Source organism: Neopelma chrysocephalum, unplaced genomic scaffold (assembly GCF_003984885.1).
Source record: "Neopelma chrysocephalum unplaced genomic scaffold, ASM398488v2 Primary Assembly neopelma1_23b, whole genome shotgun sequence".
NCBI classification, from domain to species: Eukaryota; Metazoa; Chordata; class Aves; order Passeriformes; family Pipridae; genus Neopelma; species Neopelma chrysocephalum.
Window position 1 is genome coordinate 6,450,087 of NW_020897692.1, and position 27,785 is coordinate 6,477,871.

Consider the following 27,785-nt stretch of genomic DNA (forward strand, 5'->3'; position numbering starts at 1 on the left):
TTGCTGCTACCTGGGCTGGCAAGCCCGGGACATGCAGCACAGTCCCAGTCCACACCTGGCACTTGTCTCCTGAGAACCACTTATCTCCAAACCTGTCCCAACATCAGAGCAGGGTGCATCTGAGCTGTGAAAGACCAAGGGGCAAATCAAAGCCCCATGGCTCAAGACTTCACTCTGAAAAGATTTGACTTCTTGAACCCATTTCCATTAAAATCTCAAGGGCACTTAAACCACATGGTCTAAGGAGTCCAGCTGCTCAGCACTATTCCAGAAAGAGGCAGCCTCCAGTATTAATAGGTATAATCATGGTGGTTGGCAGATCTCCCCTCTAGCTCTTACACAATTGTGCGCTCTGCACGTAGCTGTAGTGCCTATTGCTGTCCCAAGGCCTCCTTTTGAGATGCTCCTCATAGAGCTTGTCAAATGTCAGCCTGAACAATTACCTCTGGTGATTGACATGAAGGAAGAGAGCTTCAGCAATCATTAGCAGAGGCCTTCACTACAACAAAACACACTCATATATTCTCCCTTTCCAAAACACAGCTTATGAAGAGAGAGAGAGAGAAAGAGAGGGGGAGAGAGAGAAAGACAGACAAAAAAAGCAAGCAAGCAAGCTTCTTTTCCCTTCTGTAAACTTAGCTGTTTTCAATTTTTATGTTTTTTAGCCTGAAGAACTGTACAATTCTTTCTTAAAGGAATATATAAACTTCCATTTTATAAAAAGAAGAAGTTTGCTCTCTAGTGGCTGAATCCAAATAGCTCAGAAAAACCCCACAGACTGCTGAAGAAAGGGAGAGTTTCATCCAAAATGTGCTCAGTTCCTGATCTTCGTGCCACTGAATATTTGGTCTTTGCCAATATCCACTGTTGAAGAACAAACTATGACTGATGCGATTGTACTAAGGAAAACCAAAGTGCAGGATACTAAAATCTAATCCCATGGAGTTTCTAGTTGGAAAAGGAAAAGGGTCTTTTTCTACGTGCTTCCTGATATGGGGAGGGACTAGGATGGGGTCTGAAGGGTCAATCTACATGGGAGAACATGTTGCTCAATCCATATGTCACTGGCCATAGAAAGCTTATGAGAAGACCACTCCAGTAGTGTGTGACTCCTGCTGGTGGCAGGTGGCCTTTGGCCATATAAGGCCAACCCTGCACTATGACTTCCATTCATCATGGTATTTTTGAACTGCAATTTTTGTCACCAGCCAGGATGTCATGGGATGGGAGAATGCAGGACTGGGCACAGCTGAGGTCAAGAGAGGGCAGAGGATTTCCCCCTCCCCAGGAGGAGTACCACAGAGAGTGCCCAAGTTCCTGCATCCATCTCTGACCCCAGGGTGCACAATCCGTGTCAGGATGCAGAAGAGACTTCCACGTCTCTTCACATCTGCATATATGTCCCTGGTCTTTAGCCTCAGGGCTTTCAGAGCAAGAAGACACAGTCTGCTCCCCTCACTCAGCCCTTTCCCCCTGGTTTCCTACTGTAGAGACCCCTATTGTGACCCCCCACATGTAGATCCCAGCATCTGGAATGAGAACTGCACTTCTAAAAAGTGTTCTCCCCAGGGTAGTCTCACTGCCTTTAGCAGACGCAGGTCAGTGGCAGGCTGTCTGTGTGCCACTGCTATCTATTTTCTCTGCTTACAGCACTTCTGGAGGAAGAGCCAAGTGTCACAGTGTGATTGGGTTAGCCTGGGAACTGTAATGACATTTCCTACTCACAACTAAGAGGGAAAGGGAAAAAACCCCAAAGCTACAGCCTCAGCGAAGGGCAGCCCAATCCTCTTCTTATTTTTTTTAGTGCTCTTATTTCATGGAAAAGCCTATGAGACCTCATGCTTCAGCAGCCAGATGGAGAAGGGGACAAGGCTGATGAAAGTGACAGACAGGTCTCAAAAGCCCACCATATCTCAAAGGCCCATTCCCAGGCAGAGTAATTGTCAATCAGAAGCAAACTACTTTATAATTAAAACATTGCATGAGCATGGAGATGTCTGGGGCTTTTGCTTAATTGATAGATGTGGCAGAGAAGCACAGACGCATGAAGAGAGGGGCTCAGGCAACAATTGCTGAAATTGGTGAGGGTTTTGCCACAGAGCTAATCCTGTGCAGGAGCAGAACTAGGGCAGGTGTGGAAACACTACCAATCCACCAGCCAAACCCTGCTGTACTTTAGCCAGGAGAACATATACACCTCCTCCTTCCACACACCCAGGGCAGGTAGGGGCACAGCCAGGCCCTTAGGGATCTCATTCCCAAAACAGGAGCTCCACACATTTTGTCACCATGGATCATGCAAGTTTGGGGCATGCCTCATGGCTTCTGCTGCTCTGGCTCCTGGCCCACTGCCCTGGTTTGCACACTGCATTGAGAAGCCCTTTGCAGGGCATGGGCCCTGTCAAGTTCCCCACTGAGGAGTTCTTCTCTTTTCTTCCTGTTGTTCCTTCCCAGAAGATGGGTCTTGGGGTTTTGCCACAATGCTGGACTACCTCTCTCAGATGTCCTGTTCCTTGTGCTCAGGAAATCCTCTTTTGTAGCTTAAAACCAGAAAGAGAGTACTGTGGTTACCCAGGCTGGTCACCATAACCTCGTTCACTGGGCCACCCAGCACTGAGCCCTTCTTGAACAAAGGTATATCTTTGAGAAATATCTTGTCTAAGAAGTGTAATGCGAAAAAGGAAGTCCATCCCCCATACCAAGCACCTTACGTGGGACAATCTCACCCCACAGAGCAGAAATCCACCATACAATTGTTGAATTTTGATCTTGAAACAAATAAATAATGCATACTCATTTACAGAACAAAACCACCCACACCTCAGTAATATTTCATCATTATAGCATTGCAACATTTTGGAATTTTTTTTTTTTACATTTGAAGTTAGTAATACTCTAGATGGAAATGCAGAAGCAGCCTTAGAAATAATTTCTGAGTTTAATCAGACCCTTGGAGATGAGGAAGTGACATTAGTTTCTAGGGCTGTCTTTGGCTACAACATCATTTCCTATTATGAGCTAATCCGGAGTGGTACAAGATCAGTAGGAACAAGATGCAGGTTTTGGGGCTCTTTGCAAATCTCTAACCTCCCCAATAAGCATCTGTTACAACTCCCCCTGAAGGTGAGGGTAACTGAGGTTAATATATCCCTTGGGAGCAGAGTAGAACTAAACACACTGAATGACCGGTGTTTATATGTATCTGTATATATGGCGAGTTTAGTTTAGAATAATTTGGTTTCAATGGAAAGAAGGTATGTAGCCATGTTGGTTATTATCTATAGATATAAAAGTGTTAAGATATCACCTAAGAAAATATATAAGGAAAAGAAAGAAAAAGAAAGGATAAGAGTAGATAGCATATAGGAAAAATATCGCCTCCTGTGGACCCAGTGATGAGACTTGATTGTTGCAATTTAATGTGTGATGGTTACAGTCTTGATCCATCAGAGGTGGGGGAAGCACATGAAACATACAGTTAATATACTTTCAGTTTCAAATGGGAATGCCCAGGTACCTCTCCTGGGGCAGGGGGAGTTTTACACTGTCTGTTGGAATCCTGTGGATCCTGTGCAGTCCTCTGGTGGAAGGCTCTAAAAGTGAGTCTTGGGGTGCTTCAGAAGTCCTTGATGGTTTATGACCAGTTTTAAGACATAACTACTGTTTGTCATGCCAGACCAGTATAGCTGAGCCACTTATGCCTTATTAGACGAGATGAATACTTCAGGCTTACCTGTGAATGTGAATGTCCGGATACCTCTCCCAGAGGGGAGTTTTACACCTGACCTAGTTGTGTAAGGGAGGACATTGACATGATAAAAAGCCTTATCCTGCCTCACAGGATCTGCTTCTTATCTGTCAAAGGATCCTTTGTCTTGGTCATCCTCCCTGATGGTTGCACATCCCCTCTGCACCTGGGCTGTTCTTATGCAGATCAGAGGTTTCACAACCACACACCCAAAAACCCTCCTGCCCTTCGGTTTGGGGGTGCAAACCTGGCCTCAGCAAAGGACCATGCTGCTTTTGCAAATGGCCTATTGTTTGAATCATTAATCCTTAATATTTCAGTCTCTCACACCACCATCCTCTTTAAAGTTCCTCCAGCACCATCTGTCATGGTGTGCTGTCTGCTCACCATCAGCTGGGCCACATAGAGCTACTTCAGAGAAAGATGCTATTAATCTGTCCTAGAAGAAACCATCAGCCCCTTCCTCTAATGCAGGCCAGCAATAATATTACTGATCGTGGAATGAGTTGATGACAAGACCAAATAAACTGAGACCGGTAAAATAACACATACTCCCTCTTGGGAGTCTTCAGTTCCAACAGGCCTGGGGAAAGGAAGATGTGTATCAGCAATCTCCTGCAAATATTAGAGCCCATAAAAGATGTAGAAGCACCATATATTCCCCTTTCTTCCCATCAGTCTGTCCAAGAGGCTGAGCCTACTAGCTGGGTCATGATATTGGACTACCTTCTCCAGCTGCTCTGCTCCTCATGAGATAGGCTCTAACACTAGAAAGGTACCACTGTAACTATTTTTTCTGATCTCCTACATAACCTTCTGCACCAGGGATGGGACAACCCTGGATGTTCGTACAGACTGGGGAATGAGATGCTGGAAAGTAGTGCCGCAGAAAGGGAGCTGGGGGTCCTGGTGGATGGCAAGTTGAATATGAGTCAGCAATGCCCTGGCAGCCAGGAGGGCCAACCGTGTCCTGGGGGGCATCAGGCAAAGCATCTCTGGCTGGTTGAGGGAGGTGATTGTCCCACTCTGCTCTGCACTGGGGTGGCCTCACCTTGAATATTGTGTGCAGTTTTGGGCAACACAACATAAGAAAGATATTAAGCTCTTAGAGAGAGTATCCAAAGGAAGGCAATGAAGATGGTGAAGGGCCTTGAGGGGAAGCTGTATGGGAAGCGGCCAAGGACACTTAGTCTGTTCGACCTGGAGAAGAGGAGATCTCATTGCAGTCTACTTCCTTGTGAGGGGAAGAGGAGGAGCAGGCACTGATCCCTTCTCTGAGGTGACCACTGACAGGACCTGAGGGAATGGCCTGAAGTTGTGTCAGAGGAGGTTTAAGTTAGTTATTACAAAAAGGTTCTTCACCCAGAGGGTGGTTGGGTACTGGAACAGGTTCTCCAGGGTAGTGGTCACAGCACCAAGCCTGAGAGAGTTTAAGAAGCATTTGGACAATACTCTCAGGCACATGGTGTGACTCCTGGTCCTGTGCAGGGCCAGGATGATGCAGGACTTGATGATGCTTTTGAGTCCCTTCCAACTTGGCATATTCTGTGATTCTGTGAACCTGGCTCCATGGACCTCCAGGAAGTGATCAAAGATCTACCTTTAAGAAAAACACCATAAATGTTAAGTTGCTTATGAGGGAGAAAACACTTTAACCTTGGTTGAAGTCATTGAAGTCCTACAACTGTTACACTCATAATAAAAAAATGCATCGTATTTTTGTCTGAATTTGCTTACTTTCAGCTTCCTCTCATTGCTTTTCTATTCAACTGCTAGAACAAAAAGCATTCTGCCATCAAGTATCTGTCCTCATGCAGGCAAAGGTAAGCAGTGACGAGCCGTCTTCTCAGCCAGAGGCCCTGGAGACCTTCTCATGGTCTGCCACTTCTGTTTGTAAGATCTGTGACTTCACATTAGACATATGTTGAAGCACATCAGCTAAACCACTGATCCTCCCATGACCTGATATCAAACATTCTCTGTTATTATCTGCAGATGTCATCAGCAATGAGTGTTCTTTCCATAGCATCAATAACATGTTCAGGAGAAACACAGTTTGTTATCTGTGCTTGTGAATTAATTCCCAGCACTTATTGAAGACAAATCTAGTGCTGTTTAGGCAGATCAGAACCAAGAAAATGGGTCTTACATAGAGTACAGAGGATTTTGCCTGGGAAGCAGTGAATCCAGAAAGGACATGAGACCAGGAAGCTAGTTGAACACCAGGTCCTTGGGGTGCCATGACCTTTGCTGGGCCATCTGATCTCTCTTTAATGAGGAGAAAGGGGAGATCTTGCTCACCCTGGAAGTAGAAATCTGTCAGGTCTAAGCCTGAAACCCTGCTTTCTGAACGGCTTTCCCTCAGGAACAACTCCTCCACCCACAGATCATAGACCAGCCTGGGGAGGAGAATGTGCCCAGTGAGGTCTCCCCTGGCTTCTGAGGCTGGACACTCCATTCCAGATGGGAAGTAAAGTCATCCAAGTTGCTGAAATGTCTCTCCTGCACCTTGCAGCATGCGAGGAGGCTAGTAGGAATGGCAAGCAGATCAAGAGGGAGAGGGGGATGTGTTAGTGCAGCGTGACAGGAGTAGAAATTACATCGCATCACACTTTGATGCCTCCACTAATAACCTCTCAGAAGTAGTTTCACAGATTTCCTTTCCAGCACTCACACAACTAGATTAGATTTTGCTTACAATCCGACCCAGGCTTCACCAAAACCTAAGACTCTGAGCAGGATACACTGGAAGTTTGTTAGTGTGAGTTCCACTTCAGCAAAGCTGAATGTTGCATGAAGCGGCTTTTTTTTGACCAGCATTGAATCTGAATGAACTCCTCTTTTGACTCAGCTTTCATTCCCTGGAAACTAAGACCTTACATCCCTGTTTTTTAAAGGGACTTAGTTCCCATCTCACTGAAAGTAAAATCAGGGCTGATTAATTCTGCTGACTTTGGTGCTGTGTTGTGAACAGGAGATGTCTTTTAATGTAGTTCAAACTTCTTTTAAAAGTGTATCTAAGGAATAAAAGTGAATGATGTTGTTCTTATGCATTCTTAGTGTTGCCAGGGAAACCATTTCCTGTCTGTATTTATCCCAATTCATCTCTGTTTTTTCAGGGAGGGGAGGTAAACCTTCTAAAATAAATAGACAATACTCTGAAACGAAGGTACTTATTGATGAGACAGGGTATCCCCAAGATACACTATATGGGATCTGGTACTTTTCCAGTCAAGGTCACTAGTCGAAATACATCCAAAATTAGGAACTTCTGAAAAAAAAAACTGATATAACAAAGGGACAGTCTGTATTGCTGGTGGTCTGTGTTTAGCCCATCTTAGACAGGTCTGTATCTAGGGGAAAAAAAGCATTAATAAGTATATCTGTGTGCAGCTGGCCCTTGAATTCTATTCCCACCTAAAGCTGACTTCTCCAGACCAGACTTGACACAGAGCTGGAAAGCATTGCAGGGACTTCGCAACCCTGTGAGTAAGGACAGGTATTCATAGTGGGCCCTCAGAAGCACTTGTGCTTGTGGAGCACATTGCAGAGGATCTGAACCTCATACAGGACCCACAATACAACTGCCTGCTATGAATTGACATAATATGGCCAGGATCCTTGTTCTTCAGGAGTGAACTGAATATACCCTTAGGAAAACAACAGAGATGGAAAGAAGTGTGTGCAGCTGCCATTCACAGAATCACAGAATCAAAGAATCACTGAATCACTGAATCACAGAATCACAGAACAGGTAAGGATGGAAGTGACACAGTGGGTGATCTGGTCCCACCTCCATGTTCAGGCAGGGTCATCCTAGAGCACATTGCACAGAATTGCATCCAGATGGTTCTTGAGTACCTCCAGTGAGGGAGACTCCACAACCTCTATGGGCAACCTGTTCCAGTGCGCAGTCAGTTCCAGTAAAGAAGTTCTGCATATTCAGGTGGAACTTCCTATGCATCAGTTGCTCCCTCTCATCCACCACTGAGAAGAGCCTGGGTCGATCCTCTTGGCACCCTCCCTTCAGATACTTACAGACATTGATAAGGTCATTGTCTCTTCTTAAAGGGGCCCAGTTCCCTCAGCCTTTCCTCATAAGAGAGATGCTCCAGTCCCTTAATCATCTTTGTTGCCCTCTGCTGGACCCACTCCGGGAGCTCCATGTCTTTCTGGTACTGAGGAGGCCAGAGCTGGACACAGCACTCCAGATGTGTCCTCACTAGGGCTGAGCAGAGGGGCAGGATCACCTCTCTCAACCTGCTGGCAATGCTCTTCCTGATGGACCCCAGGATACCTTTGGCCTTCCTGGTCACAAGGGCACACTGCTGGCTCATGGACAGCTTGTTGTCCACCAGGACCCCCAGGTCCTTCTCCACAGAGCTGCTTTCCACAGAGCAGGTCAACCCCCAGCCTGTACTGGTGCATGGAGTTATTCTTTCCCAGGCGCAGGACCCTGCATTTGTCTTTTTTGAATTTCAGAATGTTCTTCTCTGCCCATCTCTCCAACCTGTCAAGGTCCCTATGAAGGGCTACACAACCTTCTGGCATATCGGCCGCTCCTCCCAGCTTAGTGTCATCAGTGAACTTGCTGAGGAAGCATCTGTCTCTTCATCCAAGTAATTGATGAATAAGTTAAAATAATAATGGGCCCAGTACTGAACCTTGAGGGACACCACTAATGACAGGCCTCCAGCTAGACTCTGTGTCACTGATCATGACTCTCTGGGATCTGCTCTTCAGACAGTTCTCAATCCACCTCACTGTCCACTCATCCAGTCTGCACCTCCTTGCTTCACCTACGAGGATATCATGCCATTGGCTTGGTGGGATTGACTGCACTAGAGAAAGGATGCCCATCTCCTTCCTTCTTACCAAGAAGGAGTCCAATACTGAAGAGGGATTGTTAGACCCATGTTTATGCCATTGACCTAGAGCTCAGTTTCTCACTTTTCATGTCCTCCATGACCTCACCCCATGAGTAGTTGGTAGTAGCACTTATCTGTCTCACAGAGGATTAAAAACATAAAAGACTAAGACGAGGAAATATCATCTTCTTGAGGACTGAAAAACATTCTTTCAGTGGCATATTGCCCTATGCTATCAAAAATGACAGCACTGTAATTACCCTCCCAAGAGACAACACATCTCCCCAAGAGACAATACATCACTCCCCTTGCACTTCACAAATCCCTGGCAGCAAGCAATGCTCTTGAATGGAATCCCCCTTTGTGGTGACATGGAGATCCACCTTGCTCGGAATTAAAAAATACCCCTGGGGCACTCACTTGGTGATTTGAACACAAGCTCCATGCAGACTTGATGAGTTGGTGTCTGACATGTAGTACATCACCATGTACAACAAGAAAGCACAAGCATGAGGACCAGGATGCTGCTGCACACTTGCCACGTGTGTGACAAGTCTTCCCTTTAGGACCACCATGGGGCAATGCTGGAAGCCAAAACCCATTGTGATAGGACCAGCAGGAGGGAAAGCAGGGTGGAGAAAAAGGTAACCACACTTGCCCTCTTTGTTTCCATTCAGACATTCATACATTCATATCTCCCTGCTGTGTTTTGCTGGCTTAAACATTCCTCATCATGTTGGAACAAGAGTTTAGTGGGAAAACCCTCACTGAGAAGATTACATGCAAATACATTAAAATTGGAGCGTATTGGTAGAGACCAATGTTGTGGATCCTTGTGGGTGTTTTTTGCCTGTAGCTTTTCAAACAGCGTGACAGTTAGGCTGAAACCCTAACCCTGTGAAAGCCAGAGACTTCTGCTCCTCTAGTGAATCCAGTGGACTGGGGATGCAGCTTCTCAAGTTTGGTGCCTGAGGGTTTCCACTGACGTGTGAAGGATAGGACTGGTGTGGCAGGCACTGTGCCTGGCAGTTGAGTTTTGCAGGACCCCAGGACAGGAAATGACAAGGGGATTGTGTGTGATAAAAGTCTGGGAAGGAACTGGGCCCTCACATGAGCACCCAGAACATCCTGCCATTTCTTCTCCTTTCATAAAAGCATGACCCAGTATGCAACCAGATCCCTCCTGGGAAGACAACTGAAGCAGTGTTCTGAAAGACTGGCTCTCAAGCATCACAGACTTCTGCAGGGGCCTTTTCTGTTTCTGAGAGGGTTTACTTCCTTTGTCTCAATTGTCAGCAAACTTAAGACTACATCTCATTAAGTTTAAAGAAGAGTGGTGATAAGGAATTTAAATGATCAGTTCTTAAACCAAGCTAAATGAAGGAGATAAAAGAGCCTTATGGAGACAGGCTATCCACCTGTGTATGTCACAGGCTGGGTTAAATTAGGCAGCCTCACCACACCCCTGCATTTGAGATAGCTCCTAGAGATAGCTAAGCACATATTTAAACCCAAAACAAAAGCAAACATATGAAGCTGCCCTAAATGCTCGGCAGAGAAGATGGGCCAAGGATGGAATTTTCTCAGAGGGTAAGAGAGTCTGCTCCCATGCCCTCGGCTGGTGATGGTTGTCCCTGTGGCATCACCCTGGAACTTGGCACAGGAAATGAGCTGCCAGAGGCAGGGGTGGCAGGGGACTTTCTGGTACTGGCTTCCTGTGAAAGGGAACATGTAGGGTGCTGAATCCTGCACATCACCTTGAGCATGGGCCTGCATAAGGGGAAGGAGCAGGAGGACAAGACGTGGAAGCAGACCTGTTGGATTCAGCTCAGGAAATGTAACAGCTTGCACAGCTGTGCTGGCTCAGGGTGACAAAAAAGATCATGCTTCCCAGTCCATGGAGCCACTTGGCTCAAAATAGGATAAGAACTCAGCAACTCCATCAACAGAGATCCTTTTTATCTTACGTTGAAGGAGATCAACCTTCAAAACCAGTGACCACTACACAGCTTTTGGAGCCCTCAGCTACACTGCCACCATACCACCTTTGCCTAATGCCCAGTACTCAAGGGCAGACCAGGAGTATTCGTCTCCTGGAATGTGGGTTACAGCTCCATCTTATGTCCTGAGATGTAAGCAGGGAGTGAGGCACGGAGGTGTGCCAGCCTAGGCTGCTTCAGCACCTTACTGGAGACCAGGGAAGTGCCTCCACAGATGCCCAAGGGCTCAAGGCCAGACTGGGATCCTGGACCTGCCCCAGCATCAAGCCAACATTGGGAGATACACAGGCAGAGAGTAGCAGGGCTCCTGGGGTTGAGTGAAAGGCAGCAAAAATGAGGCAGGAGGAGGGCTGGGGACTGGGCAAGGAGCTGCACTCAGGCATGTACCAAACATTGCCAGACAGGAAAAAAGCTGAGAATCATTATGTGGGCAATCCCTGGAGAGGAAGCCTGACACATCCTGAACCCTCAATGTTGTCTTAGGCAAAGACAAGGATTTTCTCGTAAGTAAACACAATTGACCTAACTTTATCATATTTTACAGGTCCTACCTACAACCATCTGTACAATGCTCAAGGCTAGTAGCTATTTAGACAGCTGTTTGTAAAGCTATATATGATGCAGTTATAGAATTATTTTGGTCCCAACCATTTACACTAGGGAACTCATTATGGCAGAAGCATTTTGAGTATATAATATTGAACTATTAAAAGGGCTTTTGTTTTGTAGTATTTAGAGTAGTCCTTAAATCAAGACCTAGTCTATCTCTTGACAGTATTAGCACTGCAACTTTCTGCTGTTCGGTCAAGGGAAGGATGAAGTATCATTACAGCTTCTTGCCAACATGCAGTAGGATGCAGTTAATTAAAGAAACATAAAGTTCACATGCAATGCTAAAGATCACCTCTGTGCCTCTGAATGCACACTGGCATTAAATCAGTTGGATAATGATGGGACAATTTTGTTCGCCTTTTTAAGCTGAGGTTTATACAGACCATTATAGGACGGAAATGTCATTTTATGATTTAGCTGAAGGTGATGTCAGACTGTATGGTCTATAATTTAGGCCAGATATTCAATAATATTTTCATTTGATGACTCTGAAATATGAACTTGAATGGTAAGGCTTCTGAGGCCTCTTAAGTATATGTTGCTTAAATAGCCAGAGATGCCAGAAGAGAGTCTCACAGCCTCGCTGCCCCTTCGCTGCCCTGTGAACCTCCTCTAGCTGGCAAAACATCTCTCGGGGGGGACATTTGCTGTATTTCACAGGTCCTCATGACAGCCTCATCCAGGCAAGACAGGAAGCCTGAGAATTTGTGTGTCTTCTGCTCACATCCATGTTGCGGAGGGAAAATCATTCAGGAAAACTGTGACATTTATATAAGCAAAGGCACTATGTTAGTTAGTCCTGGTAAACATGCATCTGCAGAGAGAGAAGCAACTATATCCAGAGCATCAGTGTTTTATTACAAAATATTGCAAGAAGCAAAAGAAAATATTTATGTTGCTTCAGTACTGCAAATCTAAAGTTCTCTTTGAATAATAAAAGACAACAAAACTCTTTAGATTTTATATTTACCAGGTTGTGCTTAATATTAGTGCAAAACAGAGGAAGTAATTATTCTTTAAAGAATAAAGATACATAAACTACATGCCAGTTACAAAATTTCAGGGGACTGGATACCACTCACCCTCAAACTCCATAGCCTCTTCTTACCAGCATCCAGAACAGAACTGGCCCATCCTGTGAGGCAGGAAGAGCATTTCTAGGCCCATGCTCCAGCCCCAAGGCATGTCATTGGGTCTTTGCCAGGTTGAGAGCTCAGATCCCAGCAGGGTTAACCATTTCAGTCTTTGGTACCCATTTCCCTGCCCTGCCAGCTTTGTACATCCCAACTCTCCAGTCTCTCAGGCTGTAAATCCCAGAAAGTGAGCAAAACTCTGCAGTGATGAGATACTTGCAGAAGGTCAGGGCAACAAGAAAAAACAAAACCTGAGCAAGCCAGGCCATGACTGGCTGTCGGATGCTGTGTCAGAGCAGGAGTGACTGAAATTGGGAGTGTTTCCAAAAAGGGCATGGGCCACATCATTCATCCCTGACAGAGTTATGCAGCTGTTACTTAAGCCAGTCCTTGTCATGCCATAGTTCCCTCATAGTATCAGGAACTACATGGACATTTGTCAAAACAGGATGACATCTAAAGATAGCATTGAACCTAAGGGAAAGGAATTTAAAAGAAAACAAATCACCATGGTTACAGAGCAGGGTGAGAAAAGTTTTCTCTGTGTGTGAAAACATGACTTGAGTGACCTTTGCTGAGACGGACTCCTGAGATGGCACTAAGCTGTGCAGAGCCAGCGAAAGGAAAACAAGGGAGTTTGAGCAACAAGTGAAAATACTTTAATGTTCAAGGTGGCACAGTGCAGCTGCTGCAAGTCATCCCCCTCTGAAGAGCCCAAGGGCTTGGCCTGGGGGCTCAGTGATCTGTAGCCATAGCAGCTGGAGCCTACATGCTGCTGCAACACTGGCAGCAAAGGTGAAGAAGCCAAAACCTCCCCAGCACAGCCAAGTACCTCTACCAACCCATCCAAACACCACGGGAAAGCCACAGACCAGAGTTGTGATCCAGCAACATGTTGAAGCCAGCATTAGGGTGCCTAGTGCCAAGCCAAATGCCACATGTTGCAAAGCTTTGATAAATCAGCTTTTGCTACTCATGCTTGTTTAAAATCATTGGTGGGTTAGCCTTGTACAAGCATGCTGGGTTCTGGATGAGGTGCTGATTGCTCTTGGTGCTCTGCCCTCTCTGCTGCATCACATCCTCCCACGAGTGGTGTAAAGGTAGCACAAAGTCGGTGGCTAATCTGATAGCGGTCACCTGCCTGCTCTTGCCCAGCGTCAGTGGAATTGCAGTGTGGGTTTATAAAAGCCCTTAGGGCTTCCTGTGGCTTGGTCTGAGAAGCTGGCAAAGGACACAACCTGCTTACCTGTGCACCCGGCCAGTGATGAGGGAACACTTGAATAAATTGCCACCCCTCCACGCCCCTTGAAACAGCAGCTGGGGTACCATCTCAACTCTTGTCAAATCCCATGCATGGTCCAATCTCTACGGAATAGTGCTGAGCCCTTTGCTACAGCTCCACAGCAGCTTCTCACTCAACCTCTGGCTGGCAAAACACATAATGGCAGGAGCAGATCATGCCTTTCAGCTGCTCTGTTTCTTCCTGCTGCCTCTCGTGCCACAGAGCTGTTCTTGTTTGTGCCTTCTTTGGCCCTTTAGTGATGCCAGGTCTGACCTGGAGGAGAGTTCCCACTGTACAGCTCAGCCTGAGAAGAGTTGTAACATCTCGCTACAACCCACTGAGCATCACAGCTACCATTAGGCAAATAGTGAACACATAAAGGCTTCTGATGCAAGCTGGATGTGCTATCAGAGCAGTAAAAGCATAAAACTCCCATTTGTCTACCCAGGCAACCCAAAGGAAGTTCTTGGTCTTCTCTTCCCTGTCTCTTGCATCTATTTCAAACCTCACAAACACTCAGGTACCTATGTATCCATGTTTCTCCACCATGTGAAATGCTGAGACCCAAACTAGGATATTGATGTGGAAACTACTGGTACTATATGTTCCTGAAACTTTTCTCAGCAACGTGTCCAAGAAAGTCCTGCTTTGGTGACTTCAAAGAGAAAGTCTGTACAAATCGTCTAACTCGAATTTTTTTATTTGATATTTTTGGGAGGTGTGGCTTTCTCTGCCCAGGCACTTCATGGGAAGCTATGGCAGGATGGAGTTTCTGACAGTGTTTGCAATACTCTGAAAGGGACAAATTTACATGAAAGCATCACTTCCATTCTGAGTTTAGAATTGTGTCACATAACCAAACTATGATGAACTGATGAGAGTTTATTCTGATGATGTAATCCCAACTGTGCTAGGTAACACTGAAGGCTGGCAATGCCATGAACACACAGATTTTGCAATCCTCTTTTTTCTAGCTTGCTCATGCACTTTAAATTAAATGCAGCTGAAATGGCCCTTTTGTTTTAATTAGAGTCCATCTTTGTGTTTCTGACTGGTCTCTATCCTCTTACTACTAAGCAATAGTATGTTCTGAAAGTTTTGGTTTTACTATACTCAGGTAACAGACACAAGAACAGGACCAACACACAGCAGTGTGATAAAATTACTATACGGCATAACAAAGTTTGCAACTGTCCCTTGCACTCCAGCCAGCAGTGGTGAAAGAAGATAGTAAAGGTGCTTTAGCCCTGTGAAAAGTACCTCTGTTAACACCAATCAGTGCTGTGGCTTCTCCAGTGTCCCACATCCTTTCTCCCAAATGAAAATCAGCATTTCAGCCACGTAGTCATTAACTCTTTTTTTTTTTTAAATCAACAGTTCAAAGTATCCAATTAAAATTCCCTTCAGCTTTCACTTCCCACTCTTCTGACATCACCTTTTCAGTATCTCTCCAGCCATCACAGAGTCCAGCCAGATAGGAAGACTGAACGAATGCAGAAGCAGGTAATGAACTTTCCCAGAATGTCTTCATCTGTTTCAAATAAGTTAGCCAGTAAAATGCAATGGGAACAGACATTGCTATGTTTTATTTGCTACAAGTCTTCAAGACATGAGTGAAAACTGCAAATGGTTATACTGCCATCGTCCATCATCATCATGGCTAGGCTTCACAAACGAAGATAAGGGAAAGGTCACTACCCACGTTTGTCACAAGCACGCTGGTGGCTAAAAAGGCCAATACGAGACAGGCATATCTGGTTGCAAAAGGCACAGCAGAAAGACTCCTTAGGTGGTAAATTCTGCAAGGCACGATTCTTTCTGCATTGTCTTTTCTCCTCAAGAGTGATCCTGCGTGTGTTCTCAAAGGCATCAGCAGCGTTATGGATGGTGTGTCTCCAGACCTCCCGGTTGGAGGCCAGAGTAGACCAATTACATTGATCAATATGGCCAAGGCTGAGATGTTGTTTCAGGGAGTCCTTGTATCTTCTCTTTGGGGCTCCTCTCATGCAGCAGCCAGTGGCAAGTATAAGTGGCCACCAATTATACTGTATAGCAGAACCAAATGCATGACTGAGGATACAGATTTTATAGTTTACATCGACCACTGTGTAACCTAAAGCACCTGACTGTTTGTTTCCCTGAACCAGTTACATCAGCACATCATAGGGACAAGGTATTTTTCAGCTGGTTTTCTTTCCTTTTTTTTTAAGAACTATGTCGCAATACAGTTTTCAGCATGGAGATTTTTCAGAAGTATTTAAGGTTTGTTGCGAGTTCAAAGGGGCAAGATAGGAATTCAGATTAACTGGAAATCTAAACAAATGTAAAGAAAAATGAGATCAGATTCCAAAAACCTTCTAGTCTACATTGCAAGCCTAACAAATGGTCTTGATTTGTGTTGGTTGTTAAAGAAGTGCAAATTCCATGATAAATTGATGTAGCTCTTGGGATGAATAAAATCAATAATGTAATAACATTGAGTTAATATCAAGCTGACGTTGATTGAGAATCAGTACACAGAATTCAAGGTCTCTTCCCATGCACAAGGAGATATTAATAAACCAGAGCCAGATTGCCAATTAAACCTTGCTATTTTACAGCAGATGAATAAAATAATGTGTGATGAAGAGAGCAGGCTGAGAGTAAAGCTATTCTGTTGAAAACCAAGTGTTCAGGGAGTCTGTGATTCCTGAATGGGAGCATGTGAAGAAAGGCCCTTGAAAGACTTGCAGAAGCTGGTGGTTTGTGATGCTTTTTCCCATAGTTATTTCTACACAGCCAAAGGCAGTGGAGGCAGAAGACATTTACTCCAAGAAATGGGGCCCTAGTTCACAAATAAGTTTTTTGCAATTTGTCTCCAATTTAGATGTGTATTATTGCATTCCCTTAGCATATGGTGAAATTGGTTGATGAATGGACCTGCTCCACCTCCTAGCAGACTTGTTCTCTTGGCATGTTCAGTGTCCCTGCTACTTAAATTCTACCTCTGCCATGGGTGGAGAGTCAATACCAGGTGAGCATTAGGCCTTTCCAGATACTCTGCTGAGAGCAACTGTGGGCTAATGGGGTGAATTTTTCATTGCTAATATACTAATTTACACTTCAAATCCCAAGTAAGGTTTAGAGAATGATGAGTCATGAGAAAACAAAAACCCAAAATGAGTGTGTACAACAGAATGAGCAAATGAAGACTTGTTTCTTATGTCTTTCTCTCTCAGGAGAAGCGAGTTTGAATTATTTGCTCTCCCAATTTTATGGAAATTTAGTTTAACTTTGACAACACTGAGGCCTCTACACTTACCTAGAGTCAGGTATCAGGGTAGGATGAAGGGAGAGATGCACATACTTAGGGTACAAACTGTAATCTAGGTTTAAAAAAATATTCCATTTATTATAATAAATGAAGTGGATTTGGTTTGAAGCTGGGAAGGAGGAAGGACTGCAGAAGCTCAGGGTGCTACTGTGTCTTAGCAATTACCTCTTGGAGTAGACGTGGGGAGACTTCCAGAGCAGCGTGACAGTGGGAGCGACTTGCCCACAGGTATGCAGAAGGCCATCACAGAGCCAGACTTCAGGTTTTTCATTTCCACCCTCCACTTTGAAAAAATGGAAACAAAAGTCACTTTTCCTACAGTTTTCAGACTTATACATCAGTGGTATAACTCCTCTGATAAAATATTTAGACATCTGTTCAGACAGATCACAACCTCGCCTTCTAAAGAAAATCTCTTCTGGGCAAAGACCACACCGCTGCTGCGATGTGCAAATCCTTTGTGCCTGGGGTTTGCAGCACCCTGGGACTCTCCATAATGGCTGTGCAAAGATCCGTGCTGCACACACCACTGGTGATGAATAATTTTTTGACCAGTTATCAGATTCTTCTGACTGATGCCTATGCACGTACACCCTCCTCAGATTTATAGGAAGAGAGGATTTCACAGGATGACTATCCGAGTTTGCTTCCACTTGCTCCCCTGCAAGTTAGGTCACCAGCTTCAGCAGAAAGTTGAGATGAATCCTACATGGTCTCCGGAGTTTCCTGTCCAATACCCGTGTCTTCTAATTGCCTATATATAACTATAGAGACTGATAAGTAATGAGGGAGGGGAGATCTCTGACAGGAATGCCCTTGAAATAAACTATTCTAACGATATCATGTAGGGATTAAGATAAGCACCTTGTCCTCAACTTTGTGTGAATGAACTGGGGCTATTTATCAGCCCTATAACTCATTCAGCTTTTTTTCCTCTGAGTAAAACATCAAACTCATTCATTATAGTTGGCTTCAGGGCTCTTGGGAACTATCCTCAAAGCCCTCCATCTTCAGCATGGACAGCTAATCTGGGCAAATAATTTCAAACAGTTTAACAAACAGTTTGACCCCCAAGGTAATAAACCCAAAGGTTAAAGGGAAACCTTGGCGTGTATCTTTAGAGAATACAAATTGAGCTGTTTATTCCTTCCCTCTGGAGCCTGTGCAAGGTTCAAATTCAGTTTATAAGCTTATCACCAAAATTCATTTTATAGAGTACCTTAAACTCCCGCTCAGTCCGATCAAAGCTTTTCCAACATAAAGCAGCTGAGCCACAATTGGTTCCCTTGTTCATTCAGCCAAGTCAATGTTCTTAATCAGTACAAAAACATTAGAAGTCAAATGGTGGTTTTTATTAAAAGTGTTTGATCAGCTTCCAAGAAGGGGACAGAGGTCTGTGGAAAGAAACATTCCTGCCTGCTCCTACAAAATGCATGTGAGTCCTGTAAAGTGCTGGGCTCTGAGAGGACCCTGTGGCTTGCTCACGACTGACCTCATTATCCTGGGAGCAGGGTGCACCCTCTCACCCTTCACTCTAATCCTCCTCCAGCCTGAACTCTTTTGGATTCCCTACTCCTGAAAACTCATTTATATCAGCTCCTTTCACTGGATAATAATCAAGCCACTGGGGTTTGCCAGGGATCAAAGAATGATTGCTCCAGTTGTCTCAAAATCTATTGCTTCTTTAGACGCTGTTGCTGCTTATTCAGACAAAGCAACAGTTATGCTGAAAGGAAAGTCCACAGAAGCTGTGGGATTTCAGACAGGGCAGTGTCTGGGAAGTGATGTACGCAGCACAACACCCATCTGTCCTTCTCAGGGCTCACTCAGTTGCTTAAGAGAGAGTGGACATACGCCCAAGAGCACTGCACAGACATGGCTGGCCCCAAGAGCTGCTTGTTGGTAGCACTCCTACAACTCTTTTCCAAACACAGGCCCATAGGTGACATCCTCTTCTCGGTGGTCATGCCTTATACACCCAGACATGCCCCGCAGATCAGCACATCTGGCTGGAAGCCAAGGTCCTCTTTTGAACTTAGTGAACATAAGTTGATTTTTCCAGCAGTAGGGAAGGAGCTCCCTGAAGCCCAAATCCCTACAAAATACAGACAGGGGAAAAAAGCTACATTTAGGGTCAGAAAATTAATGTGAACTGATCTATGCAATTAAGTTACAGCAACAAGACAGTGGGGCCATATTAGATCCATGTGCTGGGAAAAAGAAAAAGACCTAACAAATGAAGACACACTTCTGCATTCATGACATCCTCTCCTTCCTCCAAAAGGCTGTCAACAGAAGTTGGCAATAAGACAAATGTAACCAAGATGTTTGAGAAGATAGCTCACCAACAAGACCTATTCACACAAACAAGTCATCAACAAATATTTCAGCTGTGAAAACTAACCAAATTTGGCAGGAGGAGCCTTTTTTGCCATTGGGACTATGCTTGAAACTAATCATCAATTGTAGTCTTAAGCTTTGGTGGACACATCACTACCCCAAGGAGTTTAATCAGTGAAACCATAATCTCTCTTTAGGATAATTTTGGCAGATTATTCTCTCCCAATGAGGCACTCAGAGATAGGAGGGATGTGACCACAAACTGATTGGTGCAGGGATCTAACTGATAGGAAAGAACCTCAAATCAGGAGGTTGGAGTGGCAAGAGAGGAGGCATTTAACAGAAAATTTTCATTCCCATTTAATTGTATTTTCATGGCTTATCCATCTGCAGAGATTTGATCATTTAAATAACTTCAAATAAAAGATAGAGAAAGTAGTTGACTCATCCTACTAGTCTCTTATGCATATTCTTCTCTCTGGTAACCAGTGACATGTCCCAAAGGAATGGCATGAAGCTGTGTCAGGAGAGGTTTAGGTTAGTTATTAGGAAAAGGTCCTTCAGCAGAGTGATTGGGCACTGGAACAGGCTCCCCAGGGAAGTATCACAACACCAAGCCTGACAGAATTCAGGAAGCATTTTGACAACACTCTCAGGCACACAGTGTGATTTTTGGGGCGGTCCTCTGCAGGGCCAGGAGCTGGACTTCAATGATCCTCATGGGCTACTCCCAAATCAGGATATTCTATTCTGTGATGCTTGTGGGTCCCTTTCTCACTCAGGATATTCTATGATTCTATGATTACCAATTCAGGCAAGTAGAAACATTTTCACAAAGCCAGAATAGTATATCTCTATTCCATTCACAAAATAAAAGCAGGAAGAAGAAAGCAGCTGAAGTTGTGAGTCAGTCCACACTTTTGAAAGTACAAGCAGTTCCATGGGTTCCTAAAGACAGACTTGTGATAAAAGTTTTACACTTGTTTGTTACAATTTTTATCGATGCTCTAGCCATATCCTGTAAGTAATCCCCAACTTCAGGAATTATACAGATCAAGTATTTTTGTCCTGATGTCACTATCTCTTTCATAAATTCAGCACAGTCAAGCTTTTTTTCCCAAAGCCCCAGCAAATCGGGTTGGAGTTGAGGAGATGCATATGGAAGCACACAAAGCTCAAGAAACTCTCCCCGGGTTGCTGGCTACCTGCTGATAATCCATCTTCTCTCCAACCATATTACACAACGTCTGTAATAGTAACTAACAGCATAAACACACTATGTTTCAGTGCTGCAGTTGGTACTTTCTCTTATACAAAGTATTCAATCTAAAGTAAAGCACCAATTAGAGAAATAGAAGTGAAGCGCTGTTTTCTCTCATTTTTGCCCTGTTAAGTGCCCATCAAGCTTATCATCCTCCTTGTGCATCCTCCTTTCTTATCACCACACAGTGTCAGACAATTCAGATTTTCCCTCTGCAAGCCTGACCACCTTGCCTGAATCACCAGTCTCACAGCCCTGGCCAGGTATGACCACCCACCTTGGCACTCATAGAGTCCAACGCCATCCTGGTGCTGCTGCCCAGCTTCTTCCTGTTTGCTAACAGAGGTATGTTTTTGATCAATTATAACTGCCATGCTACTGAATCACTGCCAGGTACAGGACAGGAGTTGAGTCAGGAGACTTCCAAGAAAAGTACATCTTTCTTGTTCTGCTGAACCATCTCTCTCTCTGAAATGCTTGTGGATTAGGGATTTGAAGAATCCATTTGTCATTGTATTCACCAAGCCAGACACATCCTGATTCTGGGTAATGAGATCTCCTCATTCAAATTCCTAGAAGTGAAAAATAAATGTTTTGTTCTTGCAGTTCTTTGTAATATAATCAGTTACATATCTGTATGTGTAAAATATTGTTCACCAGCATCTTTCACCTGTAGTATACAGTGACAAAAAATGATTATTCAATGCTACTGCATTGTCATTGAAGAAGGCAGCTGACAACCTGGTTGAGTTCACACAAAGCATCCCAACAGGACTTACAGATGATCATTGTTGACACACTGTTAACTCTTAGTCACAATATTTATTGCGCACTGTGTGAGATAATGCACCTTTGATAACAATAGGGTTTGTCATATATTTCTGAAGGAACAGGATGAGAAGGGTGTCATTCTTTGCTCACAAATGTTTCAGCTAAGTGAGAGGAATCATGTAGGGCATGGACTGGAATAGTTCAGTGTAAAGCCTCCATCCTTCCCAACTTGTGCTGGTCACTAGTTGTTGACATGACTAACTAGTGACCTAGATATCGGTAGGATATGAGAAGTGTACATGCTGAGAGGAAAAACCTTTGTTTTACTACAGCATTTCTTGTATCTCCTCTAGCAGCCAGTGTTCACTGATTGAAGCAGGGTACCAGACTTAACCAGTTTGGCCTAGCACAGCAACCTCCATCTTACCATAAACATAGAAGCTGCATTTCAGCTTCTGCCTACCAGACTGGATGCAGTGTCTGTGAAAATGCTCACCAAACTGTTCCCTACTTACAGCCTCCACAAAACTAAGTCCACGCTTCCCATATTTGCAGCACAGTGCTACAGCCTGTCTCCTGCTCTGTGACCCCAGACTTCCAGCAGAGCTGACCTGGCAGTCCTCAACTGGCAAAGTGAGTGGCCTCTGGAAAGGCAGAGTGGTGGAAAGGCAAAAAGAAGTTAAGGAAGTGTAGGGGTTGTCTTATGCACCACAGACACAGCTGCAGGGTTGCTGCTCATCCATGCTCTGTCATTCGTGAGGCTCAATGTGGTGCCCCTCCCATTCCACATGAAGAATGAGTTCTCTAATGCATTGCAGCCAAAGAAACTTTGGGTGCCTGTATTTAACATGAACAAAGAGTGACAGTGTCGCTTTTGACTGCAGGCAGAAACAGCAGCTTTCATGAAAGTCCAAATAATTATGCAAGGAGCTCTGCTGAAAAAAGGAAAAGGAGGCATAGTCTGAGGATATAAGGCTCAGATCCTAAGAACAGGATGGGGTTGTGTTTATGCAGCTAGGTAGATAGTTTGAAATGTGATTCAGATGTTTTTATGAGGCAGATTCATATTCACAAACTGAATAAAGCTGCCAGATTTCTGTGTGGTTCTGTTGTGCTTCAGGGAATTGTCACACCCCTGATGATGTACTAGGAAGTAAGAAGGTGACTTCCCCTGTAGGGGAAGTTCAGCTTGTCATGCAACAGCACCCATATTTTCCCAACCAAAGGCCACATCAGCCACTTTGCCAGGAATGGGAGAGCCACACCCCATCTGCAGAAAATAAAGGGGATTGCAACAAACATCCCTTAAAAAATGTGCAGCTCATAATGGCTGTGGGCTGCAGCAGGCCATTTTCTATCCTTCAATTAGTGATCTTCCAAATGACTCATCAGTGAGCATTGCATCAAAGGACCTGCAATCTGGAAGGGCCATATCTAAGTATTCATTGACAGGACTGGTAGCACCACTTTTTTGAAGATTGCACAACTTCTCTTTATAAGGTCCCATTTTCTGTTTCCTTACATCTCTGCCAATCCTTATCAGTTCCAGCTCACATGTTCCAAGCTCAGTGCCTGCCAACAGTTCATTACCTGTTTGTTGAGTTTAGGGGGCTGATTTGGTTTGGTTGAGTTTGGGGCAGATATCTTAACTTTCTGTTTAACCAATTCAGCTGTTTCCTGGAGAGATGTGTCCAAACAAACAAACAAACAAACAAACCCAAGAGAAAAAATGTTGTGTATTTCTTCCTATAAGTGCTCCTTGTGGCAGAGAATTGACATTTATTAGGATGATGGTCCTCAGGTCATGAATCTGCCATGAAGGTCCATGCCAAATGGACTCTTGGAGCTAATCAGATTGCTATCAAGAACTCAATGTGTCTCAGCCCACACAGTAGGTGAAGCTTAGTTCTTCCTTACATCAGTTACTCCCAGCTGCACAAACAGCACAAAAGCACTGTCATCTGCCTACAACTCAGAAAGTCCAGTAACGAGGCTGGCCAAAAAGGGCCAAATGAGAGAAAGCTGAGGGATTTGAGCAAGCGCTGGAGCAGATGAGAAGGGCTTGGTCACTTCGGGTTTCATGCAGAGAAAAAGCAGGCTGGGGACCAACAGGGACTGGTCAGTCTCAGCCTCTCTAAATTGATCCCTGTTTACCACACTGACTATTTGTGCAGCACTAAGACAACATCATCATGAACAGCATTGGACCATCTTAGGAAGAGAGCACTAAACTGAACAGGGCACAAGCATCAGCTTGCAGGCAAGAATCTACTACCAGTTTGCAGTTTGTGTCACGAAGTGACCACTCAGTGGTTCACTCATTCCCTGTGACGGTAGAAACTACTTGGACCAAAACCAAGAGTACAACCTGTGAGCCTGTTGTTGCTGCCTGCCTCTGTTGTCAGTTTTCTTTTTGTCCAGTGAAATAAGCCCTGCCAATTCATACAAACTAATTTAGAAGAGGCTCCAACTAATTTCTAGAGGTTAATATGTTCTGTATGCACCAGTTAAATGTATGGGAATGATAGCAATGTGGCTGCTTCTTGGACTTGGGATATTGCTAAACCAGAGAGCCATCATCAATCAATCAATTAGCATTGATTAATTAGAGGGGAGAGGAATGACAGTAAAGGTACTGCAATTCCGTTTTCTGAACAATGGATCTGAGCATGTGTAAGCACCAAATATTACTGAGCCATGGGCACTGGTGCAGGATCAGAAACTGTGAGTGGTGGTAATAGCTCCCAAGAGGAAGAAGAGCTGTACCTTGGAGAAGGAAGAAAGAGCAGTGAGACCAGGCAACTACGTGAAGGTAACAGTAATAAAAGAGTATGGATGACAGAAGTTAGAGGCTAAAGCTAGAGAAAGGGGCAAAGTAAAGCAAGGGAGATATACTTGGAAGGGGGACCAGTGAGAGCCTGTCCACTTTGCACTCTCCTTCTTCAAGGACTGAAACAGGACTAGAGAAGTTAGGACTAGCTCTTCCGACCTCCCAGGCCTGTCCCACTTGCTCCAAGGCATAGCAGAGTGTCCTTTCCACTGCCAGGCTGTAATGGAGAAAAAGTAGATATCAGTTCATGAGTCCTATTCGGGTATAGGTTGGTTCCCTCAACTGCATAAGGGTGTGATGGGATGTAGCCCAGACAGGTATTTGCAGCACCAGAGGGCACCAGACAGCAAGGAGCAGGTGTTATTTTGGTCCTTGGGGCTACAGAGCTAAGGGGGTAGGACCAGGGGGCTGAGCTAGAAAAGTAGACAGGAAGGACTGTACATCATGAGGGTCAGAGTAGCCATGTCAAGAAGCATACCTATTTTTTTCATGTGTTCTTTGTAACTGACTTGGCGTAGATCTCAAGATATGTGACTTCTGGGATTTCTCTCTTTGCTCTGTCAAATCAAGAACATTCAAGGCTACAATATAAATTTAACCTGTCCCCTCTATTACCTCTACCTCCACCAAACTGGACATGTCCATACCATTCACACCCCAAACATGGCTTTGCAAAACACTTTGAAGAAGAGGGAACCACCAGAGCTTTTTCACTTTGTAAGTGTGGTGAAACCTGTGCTGTTGAGTCTGTATGGTCAGCACTCATTTACAGCCCTAGACCCAACACAACACAGGGCAAACCTTTCAGCCATTGCACTGTCTATTGCAGCCCCCTCGGCCTAGTGCCAAAGAAAACATCTGTATTCCTCTGCTGTCTGTCACTGAAGCCACTGGTCTCAGTTGTTTTTCTGCCCTCTATTAGCAACCCCGGTGGCAAAAAGGCCCAGAGGCACTCTCTGTGACACAAATCTCTGCACTGATACAATCATTTGAACACTGGAAAAATCAGGCTTCCTTTTTCCTCTGTGTCCTTGTGCTCTGAAATTAGATTTCCTTAGATGTAGGGTAATTAATATGGGTCCTCTCCTCAAAAAAGGCACATCACAGAATCACAGAAAGTCAGGCTACAGACCTAACTCTTCAGCTATGTAACAGAGAGAAGTATTACCTCCTTCCTACATGGCCTGCTCAGAACCCAGTCTTGGGGCTCTAATGGACTGTTGAAGAGAAGCAGCTATGGCCAGAGCAGATTCCCATCCTGGGAAACTCTTGAAAGAAGAAAAAATACCCTACCTGGCATGATGATTTATGGATGTGTTCAGAGCAGGACTTTCAACTGTCGCCCAGCTACACAGACATCTTCCTCTTTCTACCCTACAAATTAGATACTTTAAATCCCCTATTTAGCTTCTTTCTCACTAAACTTTTTAGTCGGGTTGCCAAGTTTTCAGCCTTGGGTTTTGTCACAGTAACTGCTCAAAACAATAGAGGTCCCCTTTGCAAAGTTCATGGCAGGGCCTTTCAGCTCAATTAGCTGCCTTAGCTCTGACTGCCCCTCATGTAAACTCACTTTCCTACTGCTCATCTTAAGTTTCACAGCAAGCTGGGCTACCAAGAGTGAAAGGATGTGGTCTACCAATCACACCGGAGATTAGAAACATCTTGTCTGGAATGAAAACAAACACAAATATGAGAATGTGTCTGAATATGAAAAAGTTTTCAGAAAACCTTCATGTGTCATCTTAATCATCTTCCTATTCATGAATGCACTTGAAACCTCTTACAAGGTTATGATAAGGAGTCGCTCATCAGTGCTAAGAGAAGACAAAGCATTCCATTTCTTTCTGAGTAGCAAGTTACAACACGCAAGCAAAAGCCTTGTGCAGAACACTTTTCACCTCCACATTCCCATCCAGAACTGTATTTACTCTTGATAAATGATGAACTACGTCCTACAGCTGTGCTACATATTTCAGACTAACAAGGGCAGAAGTAAGGTCATACTGATTCTAGAGCGCTGCCTATTGAGACAGAGGGACTCAGGCTTGTGTCATGTGCTCTGTATTTCATGTGGCCTAGCTTTAGATTATTTCCAAAATCCCTTGTTTTCCTGAGGACATGGCAACAGTTTATGTACACTGAAGTTAGAGACATGGCCAGCTTATGCTTTTTTCCCTTCCTCTACCAAACATTATCTTCTTCCTTTAAACCCAGCTTAACCTTACTTTGGTTCCTGTTTCTCTGCAGGGCCCATACACCAATAAGAGAAGTGAAAGCAGCTATTTCTCTTTCTTTCCACTGCTCTGAGCAGTGCCTGACTGCTTGAAAATGAATAAGAGCCATAGACATGTCCAAGAGGCTGAGTGAATCTCTAGTTCCAGTTCAAAACAAAAGGGATCCTTGAACTAAATGACTGGTACAAAATTTCTACTCCTCATTAATAACAGCAGTTTGTTCAGCAATGCGTGGTCAGACTGCACAGGAGCTGAACAGTAAGGTTGGGATTCATCTCACTGAACATCTGCTGTCTAAAAAACTCAGATGGTCATATAGGCCTTCTCAGCACATAATGCAAAAAGACAGACAAAGAGGGTTCATTACACCTCTTTAACATCTATGGTACAAATTGTTCCTGGAAGATGCCTCTTTGTCTCCATAGGATGTGAAGACCAGTGTGAGCTACATGCTGAGCTATCAGGTGTCTGGACTTAGGTGAGAGGCATTGAAACCATCTTAACAGCTATGTTTATCTGGGTCTTTTGCCCATCTGTGCATTTGTATCTAGGATCTCATGATGCTGTCAAATCCAAGGCTGATAGTGGTGTCTCTAGTGATCCCATGTCTCTATTGCTTTCTGGCTGGTTTTGGTCTCAGAAAGTTACTTCCCTTCAACTAGGAATATGCTTTTAGTATTCCAAAGATGATGGAGGAAAAAAGGGGAGGTTATCTCTCCCCTGCTCTTAACGGTGTCTGAAAAATGCTCAAAAGCTGCTCTTAAATAGTAGCTCTCTGGTGACTCCTGATTTCCTATGGATTTCTGTTTACAGTTAAATTCTCTGGTGCTTAATAATACATAAATGCCAATTATAGCTTCTCTGGCACTTGGAGAAGCCATAACGATTCACTCCCACATAAAGTGTCTGGTGTCAGCCATGCGTTCTGCCTGGGAATTTCCTTCAGTGAGGGCATAAGTAAGTCTCTTCTAGAAAGCCAGCTACTTTCCTGATTGTAATTGAATTCAAAAACCTGTGTGAAATGGCAGAAATACAAAGTTAGTCTTCTAGCAAGCAGCAAACCTCTTAGAAACTCAAAATCAATCAATTTATACTGTAAACAAGTAAACTAAGAATGGAAATACTTTTTACTCTGTATTTCAATGAAAGGTTTACTTCACCTCTGCCCCTTTTTCCTGTTACAACACATCTTTGAAGGGACAGGCCTGATAGATGGTAAGAAGAGAGTAGTTGGTTTTGTTATTATTTAGATATAGAGCACCTTAACGTATGCTAGTAACTGCTGAGTCAGGTGGAGATGCTTCCTGATGAAAAATTGTGCCTCACTTAAAAAAAAAAAAAGAAAAAAGAGGAGGTACTTGGAAAGATAAAGGGCAATTCAGTCCTTTGAATA

At 44.3% G+C, this 27,785-nt stretch overlaps 1 long non-coding RNA gene across 1 annotated transcript; it reads left to right on the forward strand.

The window, feature by feature from the left end:
- Window positions 1-5,396: 5,396 nt before the first annotated feature.
- Window positions 5,397-27,021, forward strand: LOC113973474. Its single transcript, XR_003536229.1, has 3 exons — window positions 5,397-5,571; window positions 15,087-15,146; window positions 26,818-27,021. It is a non-coding gene; the product is annotated as an uncharacterized LOC113973474 (long non-coding RNA).
- The last annotated feature ends 764 nt before the right edge of the window (window positions 27,022-27,785 follow it).